Source organism: Petaurus breviceps, unplaced genomic scaffold (assembly GCF_028583685.1).
Source record: "Petaurus breviceps papuanus isolate PSGF00001 unplaced genomic scaffold, PetGlider_PUasm1.0 400, whole genome shotgun sequence".
Classification (NCBI taxonomy): Eukaryota; Metazoa; Chordata; class Mammalia; order Diprotodontia; family Petauridae; genus Petaurus; species Petaurus breviceps.
The window spans coordinates 854057-873840 of NW_027186316.1; the positions used below are offsets into that span (position 1 = coordinate 854057).

General features: G+C 41.2%; 1 long non-coding RNA gene across 1 annotated transcript; it reads right to left on the reverse strand.

Moving 5' to 3' along the window:
- Window positions 1-797: 797 nt before the first annotated feature.
- On the reverse strand, window positions 798-7743 carry LOC138170973 (uncharacterized). Its single transcript, XR_011170783.1, has 2 exons — window positions 6047-7743; window positions 798-5944 (listed from the first exon to the last, which is right to left on the reverse strand). It is a non-coding gene; the product is annotated as an uncharacterized lncRNA (long non-coding RNA).
- Between the last annotated feature and the right edge of the window lie 12041 nt (window positions 7744-19784).

Below are 19784 nucleotides of genomic sequence, written 5' to 3' on the forward strand. Positions count from 1 at the left end.
CTAGGCATTTTCACAGTCTATCTTCCATGACTAGAAGTCTCTCCCTCCTCATCTCTTTCTCCTGGCTTTCCTGGCTTCCCTCAGGTCTCAACAAAAATCCTACCTTCTGCAGAAAGCCTTTTTAAATCCCCATAATGTTAGTGCCTTCTTGCTATTGATTATCTCCAATTCATTCTCTTTATGACTTATTTGTGCATAATTACTTCAATGTTGTCTTCTGCATTAGACTGTGGGTTCCTAGAGAGTGAGAACTGTCTTTTCCCCTTTTTTGTATCCTCAGAGCTTACCACAGTGCCTGGAACATAGTAAGCATTTAATAAATGTTTATTGATTCACTGACTCCCCTGGCCTCAGTTTCCTCAACTGCAAAATGATTGTGATATAGAAGATAGAGAGCTGGTCCTGCCTCTGACACATCCTGGCTCTGTGACCCCAGGCAAGTACCTTACCCTCTCAGTGCCCCAAAACAATTCTCTTCAATCTGAGTTGCAGAAGAGGTGCCAACCTGCATAGGTAGAGGGAGTTCCTTGCACCAGTGAAATCACAGATAGGATTGTTTAAAAAAACTAACAGAGATAGAGCCAAGACAGAGGAGTAAAAGCAGACACTCTCCTGAGCTCTTCCCCAAACCCCTCCAAATACCTGTATAAAATGATTCTCAAACAAATTCAATAGCCGCAGAACCCAAAAAAAGACAGAGTGAAACAAATTTCTAGTCCAAAACAAATTGGAAGTTCAGTAGGAAAGGTCAGTGAAACGTGGTACCAAGGGAAAAGAACAGAGACTACAAGACTGACAAAGAAGACAAACATTTATTCGCGAGTTCGAACCTGGGTCCAACCATACACTTAAGATGGAGGACCCCGAGTGTCTTCTCGGGCGTTCTTTTATACAGTTCTTGGGGAGAGCGGGAAACACAAAGGTCAGGGATTGGGTGACAGACAAGTATGAGCTTTAGAGATAGTGACTTGGCGCCAATTCTATAGGGGTCAGGGGGGATGGTCGAGATTCTTAAAGGTCACCAGGAAGTCAGGGTGAGGAAGGAATGTGCTGACATTCCTTCTAGCAAGAAGAACAAGTCTAACAAGTTTATTCCCTGGTATGAGTGGCCCTACCGGAATCAACATTTCTCCTTGCATTTCCTGATTTGGGAGGCCCCTTCTCATTCCCCACTTCTTTTTTGTACGGAATCTAATCTTAGATTTCAAACCTCATGGTCATCTTCGGGGAGTTCATGATAGTGGGGCCTTAAGAGCATAAGGCGGAGATCATCCGTTGGTGACCTAATAAGGTTCAGGAGAGATCTAAAAAGCACAGGGCCAAAGGTTACAGCCAAAAGGAGTAGCACTAGGGGACCAGCGAGGGCAGTCAACAAGGTGGTGAGCCAAGGGGACCATGAGAAAAGGGATTGATACCAATTGTTCTGGGCCTGGCGTGCCTCTTCCCTATCTGCCAAGCGCTTTCGAAGCTGGCTCAGACCATCCTTTATGATGCCCGAGTGGTTAGCATAAAAACAACAAGCTTCCCCCAAAGCTAGGCAGAAACCTCCTTGCTTCATAAAGAGGAGATCGAGACCTCTATGATTCTGAAGCACCACTTTAGCCAAGGAGGAGAGAGATTCCTCCAGATGGGCCACAGATCTCTCCAGGGTGCTTAAATCGGTATCAATTTGCCTGCTGAGATAAGAAATTCTCATTACCTTTAACCAAAGCCGTGGTCCCTACTGCAGTGGACCCGGCAATCCCAAGTCCTAAAAGCAGAGGTACAAGTATGGGGGCTCTTTTCTGTCTAGGCAAATTTGCATGCTCTCGCCCACCCTCACCGGAATAAAAGTAAGGAGAGGGGGCCTCAATGCATAGACAAAGATCAGAGCTGACCAAGGGGAGCATGTGAATAGACAGTTTAGATAAGATTTGGGCCAGGTCGTTAAGGAGACAAAAGGCAAGGATAAAGGAGGGTGTGGGCCAGCCCTGGCCTGGAGGGTGATGCCTAGGTGGAATTCGGGATAGGGGGAAGGGGCAGAGTAGGAGGTTGGGAAAGGAATTTTACAGATAACAACTTTACAATACAAATTGCAGTTACAATTTCACAGACTGGTTTCACAAGTTGGTTTCACAAATTGACCTAGACCCCAGGTACCCCATCATTCCCCCCTTAAACAGATGACACCCGAAATCATTTGGGGGCACAGGACGATGATCTCAGCCTCCCGAGCTACTTCCCGCTGGGGAGGGGCGAAGAGCTTTCCCTGCCTCTCAGGGTATCATCATTCAAGGCGTGGGGTCCATAGCCAAGGTCCGGAATTTGGCTGATGCCAGGTCCAAGGGGTGATGGGTAACGACTTCAGGCAACGGTTGATACTCAGCCGACAATGTTCCCAGCAGAAGAGTCACCTGCCAGTGAAGGGTGCTGAGCCTAAAAAAAACACAAATCTAGCAAAAAGATTAGACAAACAAGGGCCAAAAAGGAGTAAGGGAAAATTGACCAGAAGTGGGGTGAGTATGGGCTAGTATAACCCATTACTCAGACTATTTCACTGTCCTTCATATTTTCCCATAGAATAGGCCTTTCAAAATCCCACTAGAGATTTAAAATTTCTTCTAAAAGTATTTTCCCTTCTTTAAAACAGTTCAAGACTCATAAAACCTTTAGAATGATCTTAAGCAGTTTACATAACTTTCTGTACATGTTCTAATCCTAGATAAAAATAATATTAGATTTTCCAGTAGGCTAACACGAAAGAGCTCACATCCTTTACTGACTCCCTGCTCCGATCATAGAAACCTGCTATAGAAGGAAAAAACAGGGACCTGTGACATTCCAAATATGACAGGATAAAACATCCTTGATTCTGTTTAAATTCAGGTTAGTTACAGATATCCAACCATGCAGTATCCATTCCACCTCAATGCTAGACTCAGGAATAGGTGGGGAACATTCCTTTTCAAAGGAACCCCATAGGTAAACTGAGCCAGGAGGGATCCCATCCCAGACCGAGGCTAAGATTTTCCCTCCAGCCTTTACCAAATGCAGGCTTCCACCTGTCCACAGTACAGGCTCTGAGTAGCTTGTGGCATTTTCTCAGATACTGATTTAATGCAGATAACTATACCCAAATTCAAACTCAAAATAGAATTTAGTTATGGTCCCAAATGCCTTTTTCTTAAACAACAAGCCCCAACAATCACAGCTTAGAGCCAGTTATAATTATTTCTATTCTCTTGTAGCTGCAATAAGCAATAAAGATTTATCAGGTTCCACAACTGCAAGGAATTCCAATCTTTCCTTCTGAAATCTAGAAGCCAATTGATAAAATCCTTTTTAATCCTTGCAACTTTTTAGCAAGTTAGGTTCATTTAAAAGCTACATGACTAAAACTGTTCCTTTCCCAACGACCTTGCTTAACAGAGTTTCCAGGGGATTTGGCAGTTTTACTTCCCTACAAAAGGAACCTTAGAACCAATTCAAATTACCCATCCTGAACCCTTATTATTCATACAAAATTAAAATTGGAGTCCTGGTCAATTGTCATGATCACACATTAAAACTAGTTCCTTATATGTCTGCATTAGTCCATTATTAATCAATTGTCATGATCACACATTAAAACTAGTTCCTTATATGTCTGCATTAGTCCATTATTAATCCCTTCACCAGGAGGATGGGATTTCACTAAAGGATTCACCTTATACTAACAGTTACAACAATTAAAATATTTACTAAGTAGTCCAGAAACTATTCTCCCTTTAACATTAGCCAATCATGAGAAAGCTGAGACAAGTGATACTAACTAAATAACAGAATAATATTCCCATAAATCCTTGACCTACTTGTCCTCACATTATTACAAAGAACTAAAGGACCCTGACTTATACAGGAATACCTATGCCAAACCCTAAGCCTAATAGCTTAGTAACTTAAGATGTTCCAGAATCAAGTATTTAATAGATTTGTTGCATCTTCAAAACTTTTGATTATTGAAACCTGCCACCAAGAATAGGGACAAAACTGTAATGAGGAAACCATTTCCCCCAACTTCAGAATGTCAGTTCTGGGCAAAATGTGTACTAAGCTGCAATCTGCATTGAGCCCAGCTCAGAGTCTGCCAGGTGTCACTGGGAGGGTCGAGTCAGGAGAATCCTACCTCAGCTCATGCGGAACAGTCGTTCTCCCGACCTTCCATACCCATACTTCACAGGCCTTCCATATCTGTACCTCATAGGGTCTGGCATCATGGATCAGTAGCTCAGATGGCTTAGATAGCCTTTCTTAATGTCCATTCCTGGAGTTAGACTCAGAGGAATAGTCAGTTAACAATCCCATCAAATCTTAAATAACAAGCTCCAACAATCCGTTTAAGGTATGATTATAATCTCAAATTGGTTAAGGAACATCTCTAAAGTGAGCCTCAAATAGCTTGCGTTCATTTCTATATTTATTCTTGTTCGTAAAATCAAATCTCCCATCAGGTTTATAAATTATTGACCTAATAGATTTGCATCTACTGCCCAAGATTCCTCATCTTTCTGTAACTATGCTTAATCTGATCTCACACTAAAATTTCCCTTCTCTCAACTAAAGTGTCTCTGATTTAATCCCAACAATTAATTCAGTCAATGGCATTAATACCCAATTATACCTTGAAATACACTGGGATCCCTATGACATATACACAGATATAACTTTTCTACAGTAACTTTATAATCCCAATCTCAGTCCATGGGATAATGATTCAATATTGCATTTGTATTCTTATTTCCTTTTCTTCTCAAATATGATTGAGCTATTAATTATAAAATCTAGTTACAAATCTTTCTGTCTTCCTTAAAACTTCCTCACACCCTTCTCAACATACTTAAACTATCTGATACAAAGGTATCCATACCACTATTTAGAGACAGGAGGGGCTTGGAAATCCCCATTTGTCCCCAAACCTTCTTATCTTAACATCAATTTACTCTCATTAAGTTGCAATATACCACAAAGATTTGCCAGGACTCATATACATAAGGGATTCCCTTTAACATCTTTCCCTTCACAATTTTCTGAGATTGTCCTGGTAAGGCCAATTGTTAGAGATCCTTTTCACTCTTTTGTACATAGACTTTGCTGCTTCTCAGTAAGTCAAGCTTATTGTTTAGGAGCTTCATACAAGTTCGCTTTCCCAGGTAATTTTACAACATTATACAGTAGTAGGGGGACTGTTCTGAATGAGCAGAACTAGTCAGTATAAAGTTGTCACAGTTTTAGGTTTTAGCATTAAAACAGTAGCCCAATAACTTAGTTAACAGTCTTACAATTTTAAACAATCTTGACTGAAACTTCCTTTTAAACAAAGATAGACTTGGAAGCTTAAGATTTTCCCAAATTACAATACTCCAAAACTTTAAGAGAAACTGCTTTTCATACAGCATAGATAGTAACCTAAACAAGACAATATTTTGCTCTCTTTCTCTCCCTTTCCAGCCTGCACTCAGCAGCAGGGGAAAGAAGGAGGGAAAGAGATACAGCATTTCAAAGGAATGTCCTGCAGTTGCAGCCAATGGTACAGAACTTTTCTAAATTAAATTTGGTCACAGACTCCCCATATCCAGAGGCCCGTTTCTGGAAGTCTGTGAAGTTGTCCAAAAGGCATTTCAAAGGAGTACACGGGCCGGCTGTGGATGACCCTTGGCCCATAATGGACCTGATGACTGGATAGGACAAACAAAGACACAGAAGGGACAGAACACAGTAGAAACACAAGATACGACAGGTAACAGTTCTGTGCACAGTATCCAACATTCACACATAAAATTCAAATAGACAAGGAAAAATAATAAATTCAGGCTATCGAGTGGGACTCTAACCCACAATTCGAGCGCCTTGACAATCGGGTGGGACTCTAACCCACAATCCGAGTGTCTTGACAATCGGGTGGGACTCTAACCCACAATCCGAGTGCCTTGACGATCGGGTGGGACTCTAACCCACAATCCGAGCGCCGGGTGGGACTCTAACCCACAATCCGAGCGCCGGGTGGGACTCTAACCCACAATCCGATTACCAAACCAAAAGCCTCGGGGGTCGTCACCTCCCTTGGCCAGGGTACCGGGAACTTAACGGCAGCGTCCCACCTATTCCCGGACCAAACCAAATCTCATGAGAACCAGAACCAGAAACCAAGAAATAAAAAGGTACTTTAAGGTCAGGCCTGACTTACCGACGCCGTGCAGATGCAGATGTCGAGAGCATCTCGCTGGGGCCTCCATATGAAACGTGGTACCAAGGGAAAAGAACAGAGACTACAAGACTGACAAAGAAGACAAACATTTATTCACGAGTTCGAACCCGGGTCCAACCATACACTTAAGATGGAGGACCCCGAGTGTCTTCTCGGGCGTTCTTTTATACAGTTCTTGGGGAGAGCGGGAAACACAAAGGTCAGGGATTGGGTGACAGACAAGTATGAGCTTTAGAGATAGTGACTTGGCGCCAATTCTATAGGGGTCAGGGGGGATGGTCGAGATTCTTAAAGGTCACCAGGAAGTCAGGGTGAGGAAGGAATGTGCTGACATTCCTTCTAGCAAGAAGAACAAGTCTAACAAGTTTATTCCCTGGTATGAGTGGCCCTACCGGAATCAACATTTCTCCTTGCATTTCCTGATTTGGGAGGCCCCTTCTCAGTCAGTTGCACCAGGGTGAGAGAGGAGTGAAGTCCAGTGCAGGTCAGACCCCAGCAGGCTTTGGGAGTGGCTTCATCAGCAGGGGCAGCGGATGCTTCTGGAGCTCTCAGCCCACAGAAGGAAAGGAGGTTAAACAACTGGTCAGAAGGAGATTACAGGGACCTTTTTGCTTCCACTGAGGCAGGACCCTGTTTGGGTCCTGAGGCAGGACCTTTTCCTGATCTGGGTGGCAGTCCCAGAGCAAGGAGGAGCACCAGCATAGCCGAGCTTGCAGCCACCATGGAGGGGAAACCCTCCTCACAGTTCCTGGACAGAATAAAGTGCTTGTAGTCACTCACAGACCAGATCACAAGCTAGGAGAATTGTAAACATCTCTCCTTAGATCATACCACTTTGGAAGAACTGAAAACTTACAGGCTCCTAGAAGTATCTCTGAAAACAGCTGCACAAACCCCCTGATGCTTGGGACAATGTACCCTCCATCCTGGAAGCAGGGCCCTACTTTAACAAAAAGTTAGAAGTCAACTAATAGGCTGGGAAAATGAACAAACAACAGAAAAAAAAAACCCTCTGACTATAGAAAATTACTGTGGTAAGAAGGAAGATCAAAATACACACTCAGAAGAAGACAACAGTCAAAGCCCCTACATCTAAGGTCTGCAAGAAAAATATGAATTGGTCTCAGGCCATAGAAGAGCTCCAAAAGGATTTTGAAAATCAAGTTAAGAGAGGTAGAGGAAAAATTGGGAAGAGAAATGAGAGTGATGCAAGAAAATCATGAAAAACAAGTCAACAGCTTGGTAAAGAAGACAGAAAAAATACTGAAAAAAAAATGACACCTTAGATAAGCTAGGGCTTATTTATCCTTTTGTTAAGGGGATTTGTTCTGTGAAGTTTGGATTCAGTCAAAGGGTAGCACTTGAGGACCTAGAGGGCCACATGTGACCTCAAGGTTGCATGTTCTCCACCCCTAGACTAAGCCAAATGGTAAAAGAGGTCCAAAAAGCCAATGAGGAGAAGGATGCCCTAAAAAGCAGAACTAATCAAATGGAAAAGGAAAAAGGAAAAGCTCACTGAATAAAATAATCCCTTAAAAATTAGAATGGAGCAAATGGAAGTTAATGACTTTATGAGAAGTCAAGAAACAATAAAACAAAACCAAATGAATGAAAAAGTAGAAGACAATGTGAAATATCTTATTGAGAAGAAAATATACCCAGGAGAGATCATTTAAAAATTATTAGATTATCTGAAAGCCATGATCAAAAGGCTCTTTATAAAAGAGCCTAGAGGGCGGCTAGGTGGTGCAGTGAATAGAGCACCGGCCCTGAAGTCAGGAGGACCTGAGTTCAAATCCGGCCTCAGACACTTAAGACAAAAAAACTAGTTATGTGACCTTGGGCAAGTCACTTAACCCCAACTGCCCTCCAAAAAGCAAAAAATAAAAAGAGCCTAGATATCATCTTTCAAGAAATTATCAAGGAAAACTGCCCTGATATTCTAGAAGCAGAGGGTAAAATAGAAATTGAAAGAATCTACCAATCACCTCCTGAAAGATAAATGATCAAAAGATATGAGAAGTTTTCAAATGAAATAATCAAAGCTATCTATAGCCACATGAAAAATTTACTCTAACTCAGTATTGATTGTAGAAATGCAAATTAAAACAATTCTGGGATACTACCTTATACCTATTAGATTGGCTAATAGAACAGAAAAGGTAGATGACAAACATTGGAGGGGATGTGGGAAAACTGAGAATGCATTATTGGTGGAGTTGGAACTGTGCCCAAAGGGCTATAAAATCAGGCATGCCCTTTGACCTAGCAATACCACTGCTAGATCTGCATCTCAAAAGAGATAAAAAACAAAAAGGAAAAAGAGCTATATTTACAAAAATATTTATAACATCTCCTTTCTGGGGGTAAATAATTAGAAATTGAGGGGATACCCATCAAATGGGGAATGACTGAACAAGTTGTGGTATGTGATTGTGATGGAATACTACTGTGCTATAAGAAATGATGATCCTGAAGTTCTCAGAAAATCCTGGAAAGACTTTCATGGGCTGATACAAAGTAAAATGTACTGTTGACAAAGTAACAACATCATTCCCTAGGGATCACTTATTAATTATCAAGGGTGAGAAGGAATTCATTTCTGAAATGAGTGAGCATGGAGTTCAGGCTAACATTCCCTCTAATCCCTGCTCCAGTCACCCACCCAAGGAACTACCTGAGGGAAAGGAGAGACTTGGCCTTGGACAGGTCTCCTTACCTCCTCCTCCCTGCATTGGCCAGAGGAGGACCATTTGAACTGCAAAGGAAGATTCTGAACTTGCCATCAATATCCTTAGTGGCATCCTTTGATCATTTAGAGGCAGCATTTACACTGCAAGACAAGTACAGATCTAGGTAGATTCACCATGCTGATAGGAGAACTTCTTGATTATCTGAAGAATAGGAAAAAATTACTTCTGGCTTCCAGGAACTGTGCCACATGTGCACTCTAAGCTTGAACCCACTTTCCCATGGACTCTATGTAGGAGTAGGAGAAGGTATCATAGATATTTGGGGGGGGCATTTTGTATGAATTGTTCTTATACCACCTTAGTAAATACCCCTTTATAAAACCTACTTAAGACTAACTAATTAAGCTGGTTTTCAGTTAATAGTCTTGTGATGAAGCACAGTGGTAGGGGCTCAAGCTGATGGTACTAGAGTGTGACCCCTAGAACCCTGAGGTGGAGATGTAACTAGCTAGCATTGCTCTGGGACCTGAGACTCCTTTGTGACAGTGGAAATTGGGTTAAGGATGCCTCAGAATTTATGTGAGTTTTCCCATGTATGGTTGTATGTGGATATGTTCAGGATAGTGAGTAAGAATGTATTTGTAGGAATCAGTGCTGATATTTTTATGTTTCCTTTAGTTTTTATATGTTTAGATGTCAGGAAGAAGAGGGTATTACCTGTCTTGTCATATGTGCATGGGAGGGTGATGAGTGTAAGAGTGTAGACAGGTATGGTTATCTAGACATGAGTAGAGCAAAAGAATAGTAGGAATATATCTGTGTGGAAAAAAAGGTTATTTTGTCAGTTATGTGTAGTAAGAGGGAGAGTAAATGGGAGTAGAAAGACCTGTTGGAAGGGAGTGTGTTGGAGCCAGCTCTAAGGGCATTGGAAGAGATTGTGAAATTTTTGGTGTGAGCCTTTACACCTCGGAAATCAGTAATTACTACAAACCAGGGCTTGATTTGTTGTTTTGTTAATTGTCTAGACTTTAAAAAGTGTTAATTATGCAGATTAAATTTAAACAAGCATGTACATGCATTTTTTTTTGTTTCAAACATTTACCAGCACATCCCTGTATTGCTCTATAAATATTGTTTGAACTCAGCAGGATGAAGTCATCACCAGATTGGAAGCCTAGTGACTGGAGGCTAGTAATGCTGCTGCTGCTGATATAACTGACATTTGTATTGCATGCATTATCATATTTGAGCCTCACAACACTTCTGCCTATTGGGGTGCTATTATTGTGATACTGGGTGGGGACTGCAAGGGAATGTAGTGCACTAGGCGCTGAACTGAAGTAGTAGCAATGGGAATAGGGAAAAAGGGATAGATGTCAGAAACACCGCAGAGGGAGACTTGACAATCTAATTGTGCATTTGGAACTGAAGGCATGTAAATATGTAGTCATTCATAGCTGTGCATGCAAGGGGGCGATGGTGAGCGTGAAAGGCTGTTCTCTGTCTTCACATAGACAGTGAGCAGAAGATGTTGTGGGAATAGATTGGGGTGGGATGTAGATTGTGTATGTGTGTGATTGGGGCTTAGAATAGCAATTTACTTCAACTTCTGGCAAGATCTTAGAAGATATTAATAAAAAGATGGATTGTGAGCATTTAGAAATGGAAGCAGTGATCCTTAAGAGCCAGCATAAACTTATCAGAACAAGTCACACCAAACTAATATAATTTCCTTTTTTTATCAGGAGAATATTGTAGACACAGTGTAACTGTATTTCAGTAAAGCTTCTGACCAGGTCTCTCATGTTCTCATTGATTTGATTGTATTATAGAAGATTGAGTAAAGGGAACCTGGAAGACTTCATTTTATTCAGTTATTCTCTAAATAGAGGTGATTCTTAGTTGGATTTCTTTTTTTTATTATCATATAAAAAAGCTATCACTATTTGTTTTTCATAAAATGGATCCTTTTCTCCTTTTAATATTTTAGCAATAAAATCCCTGAAACAAAATATATGATAGAGTTTTATGGCCCTTAGAGAGACAGGTTGTTTGTTCTCCAAAACATTTGGACTAGTCTACAGTCATATCAACTGTGGGTTTTAGTACCTGTTTTCCCATTTCAACACTGAACTTTAAAATTTTTCACTATTTTTGTCATCTTAGTGCAAGGGGGTTATATATCCTAAAGTTATCCTGATAATTATAATAATAATAATAATGTTTATATAGTGACTACTATATGCTAGACACTGTGCTAAATGCTTTACAGTGATCATCTCATTTGAAACTCACAACAACCCTGGGAGGTAGGTGCTATTTCTACCCTCATTTTACAGTTGAAGAAACTGAGGCAAGCGAAGGTTAAGTGATTTGCCCAGGATCCCATGGCTAGTGAATGTCTGAGGCTGAATTTGAACTCAGGTCTTCCTGATTCCAGGCCTGGCACTTTGTCCACTGTATTGCCACCTAGTCTTGATTTGTGTTTCTCTTGAGGAACTTAAGCATCTTCCATGGGGTTATTAACTTTCTATATTTCCTCCTTTGAAAATTATCTGCCCTTGTCCTTTGATCATTGCTCCATTGGAGAATATATATTAATCTTGTGAATATGCATCAGTTCCTTATAGATTCTGGATATGTTTACTACAAATTTTTTTCTCAATCTATTTCTTTTCTTTTAATTTTAGTATTATTACTTTTTGTTATACAAAAATCCCTTTTGTATACTTAAACCCACCAGTTTTGCCTCTGATAATTTATCCTATTTGTTTGATGAAAATGTCCCTCCTTAATGGATTTGAGACTAATACATTATTCCTTTTTCTTAATTTAAGAAAAAAATAATTTAAAATTCACTTTGACCACTGTTTCATTAGAGTTAATTGTATTGGATTCCTGTGACATATAGCTCAAAATATATTTAACCATCCAATTTCCCAGCACTTTTTTAATCTAATAGTGATATCATTCCCTGTTCCCCATTGTCTATTCTGTACCATTCATTTGTTTTTCTGTTTCTTTTATAGTACCAGTTTTGATAATTATTTTTTTCAATACATTTTAAAATTTGCTAGTACTACACTCCTCACCCCCACACACACTCTTTTCCCATTTCTTTTTCATAGTTCTTAGATATTCTTGATAATCTAATTCCCATGTGGATTTTGTTATGATTTGTGTCTAATTCTAGAAAATGGCTTATTGGAATGGCCTATCAAAGCCTTTCTCTCTGCTTCTAAAGACATGGTCATGTAGCCTTTATTGTTTTTATCTGGTTGATATGATTTACTAAATTAACTCTGCTTTTCCTGGTTGTTTTCTAACCTTGCATTACAGTAATAAATTCTACTTTGTCGTGATGGTTAATTATTTTGATGTCCTGTTGCATTCTGTCTGTGAATATTTAATTCAATTTTTTGCCTCTATAATCCTTAATAATATTGACCTCCAGTTTTCTTTTTCTTGGTTTTGTCTTTGTTTGGTATCAAGACCAGAAAAATAATTGCTTCATAGAAGAAACTGGGCAGCTGACCATTTTTGTCTGTTTTGAAACAGTCTATGAGACAAAAATGTTAGACATTTGTAATTGCAGCTATTGCTCAGTTGTTCAATCATGTCTGACTTTTTGTAAGTCCATGGGCCACAGCACACCAGACTCTTCTGTCTTCCACTATCTCTTTTTTGTGTGTTTTTTGGAGGGCAATTGGGGTTAAGTGACTTGCCCAAAGTCACATGGCTATTTTTTTTGTGTTAAGTGCCTGAGGCTGGATTTGAACTCAGGTTCTCCTGACTCCAGGACCGGTGCTCTATTCACTGTGCCACCTAGCCACCCCTCCTTTATCTCTTGAAGTCTATCCAAGCTCATGTTCATTGTTTCTATGACACTATCCATTTCATCCTCTACTGTGCCCTTTTCCTTTTGCCTTCAATCTTTCCCAACATCAGGGTCTTTTGCAATAAGTTCTGACTTCTCATTATGTGGCCAAAGCATTTAAGCTTCAGTTTCAATATTTGATCTCCAAGTGAGTACCCTGTATAAATTTCTTTAAGTATTGGCTGATTTGATCTCCTTGTTGTTTAAGGGACTCTCAAAAGCATCGAATCTGTCACTTTCACCTTTCCTTATAGTCCAACTCTCAAAACTCTGCACTGCTACTAGAAAAACCTCATGGTTTTTCTTTTGACCATGTGGACCTTTGTCAACAAGGTGACGTCTCTATTTTTTACTAGGCTGTCCAGATTTGCCATGGCTTTCCTTCCAAGGAGCAAGCATCTTTTAATCTCATGACCGCAGTGACCATTTGCAGTGATCTTTGAGCCCAAGAACATAAAATTTGACACTATTTCCATTTCTTCTCTCTCTATTTGCCAGGAAGTGATGGGACCAGTTGTCTTAGTTTTTTTTATGTTAAGCTTCAAGCCAGCTTTTATACTCTCCTCTTTCACCTTCATCAAGAGGCTTCTGAATTCTTCAGTTTCTGCCATTAGAGTGGTAGCTTCTGCATTTCTGAGATTGTTGATCTTTCTCCTGGCCACCTCAATTCTAGCTTTTGATTCCCCCAGCCTGGCATGTCACATGATGTACTCTGCATATGAGCTAAATAAATAAGGTCATACTCCTCTTTCTTTTTCTTTTTTTTTAAGCAATCGGGGTTAAGTAACTTGCTCAAGGTCACACGGCCAGTTATTATTTCTGGGTGGGTGCTGAGTGTCTGAGCCCGGGATTCGATCTCCAGGTCGTCCCAACACTGGGGCTGGTGCTCTTAGGAGACAGGTAAGATGATCTGGTACTCCCATCTCTTTGAGGACTCGCCACATTTTGTTGTGATCCACACAAAGGCTTTAGTGTAGTCAATGAAGCAGAAGTAGATGTTTTTCTGGAACTCCCTTGCTCTCTCCATACTCCAGTGAATGTTAGCAATTTGGTCTCTAGTTCATCTGCCTCTTTGGAAAGTAGCCTGTTCTGGTAATTCTCAGTTCACATTGCTGAAGCCTAGCTTGCAGAATCTTAAGCATAACCTTGCTGGTGTGTGCAATGAGCACAATTGTTAAGTAATTTGTACATTCCTTGGCATTGCCCTTCTTTAAGATTGGAATGTTATATTTTCCAATCCAGTGGCCACTGTTGAGTTTTCCAAATGTGGTGGTAGATTGAGTGCAACACTTTAACAGCATCTTCTTTTAGGATTTTAAATAGCTCAGCTGGAATTCTGTCACCTCCACTAGCCTTATTGTTAGCAATGTTTCCTTAGGCCCACTTGACTTTATTTTCCAGGATGTCTGTTCAGTAATCACACCATTATGGTTATTGGAAATGTTAAGATCTTTCTTGTATAATTCTTTTATGTATTTTTGCCACCTCTTCGTAATCTCTTCTGCTTCTGTTAAGTCCCGACCATCTCTGTATTTTGTCATGCCCATTTTCACCTGAAACTTTCTCTTGATATCTCTAATTTTCTTGAAGAGATCTCCTATCTTTTGAATTCTATTATTTTCTTCTATTTCTTTGCATTGCTATTTAAGAAAACCTTATCTCTCTTTACTATTCTCTGGAATTCAGCATTCAGTTAGACATACTTTTCCCTTTCCTTTTCCTTCTTTCCTCAGCTATTTGTAGGGCCTCATCAGAAGCCATTTTGCTTTCTTTCTCTTCTGTTTCTTTGGGATTTTTTTGTTTCTGTCTTCCATGTAATATTGCAAACCTTTATTCATAGTTCTTCAGGTACTCTCTCTACCACATTTAATCCCTTAAATCTATTCATAACCTCCATTTCATATTCATAAGGGATATTATTCAGGTCATGCCTATATGGTCTAATGGTTTTCCCTACTTTCTTCCATTTAAGTCTGAATTTTGCAATAAGAAGCTCTTGATCTGAGCTATAGTTAGCTCCAGGTCTTGCTTTAACTGACTGTAGAGAGCTTCTCTTCTATATTAAACAAGTTACTTATTCTTCAGAAGTGATGTAAATTGGATTTAAGTGAGATAGAGTTGCATGAAGTCGTCAGCCTCACTCTCTCCTCCAGAGTCATCACAATTCAGTGGCAGGACAGAGTCAAGGTGACAGGTGATGGCTCAAGTGGATGCCCTTGGCATCTTTGGTGTCTAACCAAGCTCTAAGCATGCCACAACGCCTGCTTCATCCCCACCTTCATGGCCATTGAAACAAATTGTTCTCATCTGCCCATTCCACCAGGGGAAGTCTTCACATACTTGGGGTAGACATTCCCCTAACTCGCCAACAGGTTTGAGACCCCTAAGTCACCCTCAACCTGGTTTAGCCCGTCTGCCGAAATGGTTTACTAGAGTGTGGCCACTGCACATGGTACAGCTTTTTGGAGCCACAGGTGAGAGTTGGGTGGAACAGGTGGGCACCAAAGGTGGAAAGGAGCCCTGAAAAGGCAGCCCTCATACCAGAGGTACTAGTCTTCCCTGAACGCCTCCTACATCCATACAGATAGTGTGTGTATGTGTGTATATGTGTGTGTGTGTGTGTGTGTGAACAGGGGATGTGTGAATGTGGAGCTAAACAGCTGTATTTATGTGCACATGGGCTTAAGGTAGGGTATAAAGAATGGGTAATAGGCAGGCAATACAGATGAGTATATGGTTGCATGCAATTTTGTGTGTATGTGTGTGCATGCATGTGTGTTTGTGTCTTTGGCTATGGTATTGAGTGTGTATTTGTGGGTGCACAGTGAGATGCATGAACTTGCTTGTCTGTGTGTATGTGTGTTCAAATGGCCCCGTGAGTGTCTGAATGGCCATATGTAGGTGCATATGGGGAGAAGCATATGAGAGTAGGTGTGCTTGTGCCAGTGAGTTTGTGTGTGTCCATACCTGGGGGCGAGGTTGCCTTGGTAGAATACTGTATGAGTGTACCTGTGTGTGCATGGGAGGGTTTCTATATCTAAGTGCACATGGTACACATGGGAATGTGAAGTTGAGGTTATAACATTATATGCTCATACAGCATCAGTACGATATTTCTGTGTATGTGTGTGTGTCCATTTATGGGTATATGTGTAACATTCCATGTATGTGTATTGTAAGTGCTTAGAAGGGCAAGAGCAGACATTGGTAGGTGACTGTAGTTAAATGCATGTGTGTGGGAGGGTGAATGTTGGGTAGAAAAGTGACCCAATTCTACCAGAATTGGGCAGTGGGGAATAGCAAGACAAAGAGTAGCCTGTGTTGTTCCAAGCGCTTGTTATGTTCAGAGTGGTCCTTGTGTGCATGTGTGGGCATCCCTGTATTTGTGGATAGGATGTTCATGTGGTTACAGATGTAAACCCAGAAGAGGATGGAGTAGAGAGAGAAGCCATCAGTATATGACTGCATATATTTCTACCCAGAAGGTGAGTGTAAGCATGTGATATTCTGGGTCTCCAGACATGTGGAACTGAGGGTGTTTAAGCAGATGCATGTGTGTGCACAAAGGGAGTTGAGTGTGAATTGGGTGCCAGTGGCTTTCTGTCTGCTTATAGGTTGAATACACCTCTGTGGTTGTGTGGCTTTTTCTATACAAGGGAATGTTTGTGTGGTTGTCTGTGAATGACTATAAATCTCTGTGTGTGCATGTAGAATGAGGAGCTCTATTTATATGGTGTGTGTATACATAGGGAGTGGAGCGCAGATATGTGAATAGGAGTGTCCTGCTTCTAAATGGCTTATATATCAGGGGCTGATCATTCATGTGTCTATATACTTTTTTTGTCCTTAAAATAACTGCAGTTTAAATAAATTGTTGATATCTTCTGTTTTTCCATCACCTTCATTTCCAGATATATCCCTGCCCTGTCCCCGATCCAGAGAGCCAGCTTCTTCAATTAGGAATAAAAAAGTAAGAGGGGGAAAGGGGAGCTTAGCAAAATCACCCCACCCATCACCCAAGTCTTGCAGCACATTCAGTGTTCAATCCCTATAGCACTGCACTTCTGCAAAGACAAATGCAATCTCCTCTCTTCTGTGGCTTTGTTTGTGTCTGACAGTAAGAAGCATGTGTCATGGCCCCCATGTAGATTATGTGTCCACATGAATGTCTACATGTGGCTCACAGGGAGACATGAAGAGATGAATCTCCTTCACCTCTCCTTTTGCAAGGGAGACTTTGATTACTGCCAAGAGGGGAAGCAGGAGATTGGAGCCAGAGACTGACTACTCTGTTCTCAGAGACAGGGTTCTAAGGGAGAATTTTATCTATCTGCTCTCTTAAGTATTTTGAGTCTAGGGGAAATAATTTTTAGATTGAAACTGAGTGCCTAATTACTCTCCCTAAATGGGATAGGCGTATCCCAAGTGAAATATCCAAGACTCAACTCCCTTCTCACCAAATTCTAGTTCCACAATGAACACATATAGTAGATAGCAAATAAACTTATTTATCCAAGCTGATAAATAGAAATCTGAGAAGGTATACAACAGATAAGAATGTTGCAGATAATATGCAGAGTGAATGAGCTATCTCATTGGTCATGATGTATCTCAGCACAGGCAAGATATCACCTGAGGAGAAATTCTTTGAAGTCTCTAGTGTAAGCTGGATATCAGGGTGTTGGGTCCTCCACATGTTGACTTCTTCTCAGTCTTCCTTCAGGAACCTGAAGAGAATCAAGAATGACATGTCTTCTTTCTCAAAGCTGGAAAACCAGGATCTCTTTTCTCTTTTAATCTCTTGCCAATTTTGCCCCTCACACAGGGATGGAACATTGAGTAATCCATCTCCACTGAGGAGAATCTTATGCAAACGGGCTTTAAGCCATATATTACATTCCTCCCCTGGGCTGAAACTCATTTCAGTCCCTTGCTGAAATCAGCTGGGGCAATCTTGAAACCTGTAACTAAGCATATTTATACAGTATATACAACCATCCGCTCTCTGAAACAACAAGAGTGGTTTTCCTGAGATCCCAGGTAACTAACTCATGGTACCATTGAAACTAAAATAAAACAAATGTTCACTAACCATATATGCTGTAGACAGGACATTATACAGAACATTGGCTGAGAGAGTACTGCAGTGACAACATGCCCACAGGACATTACACAGGCACAATATATGCATATTTATAGTCCACAGCAATCAGTCAGAAGCAACAAAAGCTAGCTAGCGGCAACAATAACACTCTCGATAGGCCTGTGTAAAATTACAGCTTAACAATAAGCATCAATGTAGCTGCAAAAACGATTACCTGGACATTGCTACACATAAACCTAAAACAGACCATAGTCAAATGAACGTGACAGTAAAGTAAAAAATCAGCGTGCCTGAATATGCATTAATTAAAGTGTGCAGCAATAAATATATGCAGTTATGTGGAAGGCACATTTCTCATGAGCAATTTCCAGTCTTGTCTCCTCAACACACGTAACTGGATCTTCAGGACCTGCGTCATCATAACTTAGCCTGGTGACTGGTCAGTTGGGTCTAGTTCTTTTCTCACTAACTGGTCACTCTCTTCTATACCAGAGCTTGTAGCTGGCATGGCTGACTAGCAAGATCATTATAGACTTGTGTGTTGATCTCTGAACTGATCCCATGTCCGGTTGTCTAGTACGACGTTGGAACTCTGTGGGTTGAATCTGCACTCTAGAAGTCTCTGTGTCAGTTTTGAATAGGAAAGGAGTTGCCTCTGGATTCATTGAATGTGAGGATAGGTTGTGTATGTGAGTGTATGTGTATGGGAGCTGAGTATATGCAAGTAGGTTGTTGTGTGTGACTATGGACAAGAGATTAGATCACTATGGTGGTCATCCAGCTGTGTGTGTGCTTGCATGTGGGGCTATGGTTGTGTGTATGTAGGCCCCTGGGATAAGGTCTCTGGGATATGGATGAATGGAGTTACGTGTCTATTTTATACTTAGACATATGAGGCAATATGCTGATGCTCATATGGTTATGTATGTATTTATGCACAGAGGGACAAATAACAGTATGCAGACTGATGGGGTGGTCGAGTTTATGAGATTCAGTCACTGAATCAGAAATGGCAGACTTTAAAGAGACCATAAGACATAGAATGGAGAAGGTCAGGGCCCAAAAGGGCCCTTCTAACAGAGAATGTAAAAGCTGGGAGGGACCTTAGACTATAAACATAGAGAGAGCTTGGGGGTACCACCGAGTTCGACTCCCTCATTTTATAGATGGAGATGCTGAGGCTTAGGTTTGCCTTATGGCACACAACTAGTTAGTACACATGTGTGCAAATGCATGGATGCTTGTGTGTGTGTGAGTGTGTGGGTGACAGGGTGTTTATGTACATAACTGTGTATGCCTGTGTGTATGCCCAGAAGGATGTGTGGGTGTAGACAGGTGATTGTGGTTTGATGAGGTATGCCTTGATGTAGGGCTGAGGGCAAAGGAGGGGAAAGACTTCACACCTGGCACACCACCTTTAGCCCATGCTCTTCTAGTCAAGCTCTTACAAGTGAATAACAGACAAGAACTGGGCATTCTACAGCAGATCTGGACTCCCCTCTGAACTAAGTGCCCCTGGAGAGGCCAAAAAAGTGGGTCAACTTGGAAGAAGGCTGGAATCCAGGTCTCATTCTGGATCCTCGGGGCTCTTTTCATAGAGTGCCCCTGACCCCCCACTTAAACCCCACTGAATCTCTGTGATATTTGCAGATTGGTTGGGTAAGGGCTGTGGGAAAATGTGCTGCCACTGTCCAGGTATGATGTTGACCATGCCTTTAGCAGTGACTGTGTAGGTGTGAATTCCTTGGATGGACCTTGGGGTACCCACACATGGCATGACCACTGTGGGTGTGGGCTCAGACAGACAGTGACTATCAATGACTCCTAAGACCACTCTGTTCCTCCGTGTCCCTGGTTGGACCCCAGGCATTTGTCTGATGAGCCCCA